Genomic DNA, 1,951 nt, shown 5'->3' on the forward strand with positions numbered 1-1,951 from the left:
TATACAGCCCATGACTTGTTAATTCAACAATGTTGACTATGCTAGTTTATTTAGTTTATTTTTTCAATTTCCCAATGGCTAAATGTGGGATGTGACAGATTATAAAATACATTGATACAAACTCTCCTAACCTTTATATTACAAATGAAGTAAACCCTTCATAATAGTGATTCTAATTTTAAATTTAACCCTTCATACTAGTGATTATAATTTAAAATTTAAAAAAAACATATGAAACTCGTTGTAATGTGACAATGGTACACCATGAATGCCTCTCTATATTAAAATCTATGCTGTAAATTCCATATGTTATGTTGCACGCCCTAAGAAAGTGCTTTCATCTCATGATGAAGAGATGAACATATGGATTTTATCTCATGATAAAGAGATCATAAAAGTCCTTCAAAAGATACATATTTGATTAAAAGTCTACTTCAAGCATACTGGCTAAATCTCCACAATTCATCATTCAACAAGCCAAAGGCAAGAATATAAAATTACATAACTCAAACTAACCCTATTAGATAAATAAAAAAACCCACACAATTTTATTTTGTCATGAAGAATACACTTCTCTTTTAACGAGATGAAAAGTTCGATCTTGTGTAATATCTTGCCACTTCAAAAAAAAAAAAAAAAAACACTCCTAAATATCATCAAATACCAACCACGAGCTGAGACATTTATCTTGAAGATGCTACACAAGTTCATAAAAGGGCAACACAAAAAGATAGTTGTGATTCCATTGGACGAGGTAGCTCCTCATTGTGACAATAATTCATTCCAACTTTGATGCATCGTTAGCTAATGTTGATCAAGGGCAAGGATGGTCTTTTGTGTTTTCTTATTTTGTAGTTGAAACTTTACAGCTTTAGAATATTTTGTTGTAATTTTAAAATATATGTGAAATGACAATGAATCCAAGTAAATTTATTAATTTCATAATGAACTCATATTTAATTTCATAATAAATTTTATGAATGCTTTATCCATGTTATCATATTAATATTTGTTTTATTGTTGTTCCCTAAAAACTGGTGTAACATAGTAACAAACTCAGACTAAAGAGGATCCCTTATGCCATCTCCAAAATAAAGATGCCCAAATTTACCAATAATCAAGCCAATTAAATTATACGAAGGCAACCGTTGAAGTTGACTTGATGGTTGCTCTAATCAAATGAAAGCTAATAATTAGTAAAATATATTTATGAACTAACTAGATGGACTGTTTGCTCCCAAGCCTGATCAACAAATCTAAACCTGGGTGTCAAATTTGAAAACTACGTAAAACCTTGGGTACAAAAATTTACCATATAATTAATATACCTTGGTACAAAATTTTCTAAATAATGAAGATAAATAAAATAGTGAACCCGTGTAGAAGATAAATCCCCTTGTGGGCTTCTACGATAGGGTCTCATGCATCATATACCTTCAGCTTTACATTTTGACACCGTGAACCTTATTAATGCATGTGGAAACAATTTTGCTAAGAAGATCACCCTATTACAGACACCATAATATGCCCCACCCTCTCTTCCTTTTACTCCACAAGTTTATGAAAAGAAAATGCTCGAGTTTATATGGTGAAGAGAAGTGCTTCAAATTATTTTTCTATTTTCACCTCGGTATGAAGTTTATTTGACAACATTTAAAAGCTTTCCAACTTCAAGTGAAATTATTGTGATTGAAATTTGATTTAAACCGACTGAAAAGATAAAATATAGTAGCGAAAACTTGTATGATAATACTGTGATTGAAATTTGATTTAAACTGACTGAGAAGATAAAATATAGTAGCTACACATCTCATAAATTTCCAAACTTCCAGAGATAGGCTATCATATAACATTTGTTCTAGCTCAGGCTTAGGCTTACGCAGCAAACCAAATTCAGTAAGTGAGAGGTTGTGATCTTTGAAACGTGATTTAGGATTTAACAACGACCATA

Source organism: Cryptomeria japonica, chromosome 3 (genome assembly GCF_030272615.1).
Source record: "Cryptomeria japonica chromosome 3, Sugi_1.0, whole genome shotgun sequence".
NCBI lineage: Eukaryota > Viridiplantae > Streptophyta > Pinopsida > Cupressales > Cupressaceae > Cryptomeria > Cryptomeria japonica.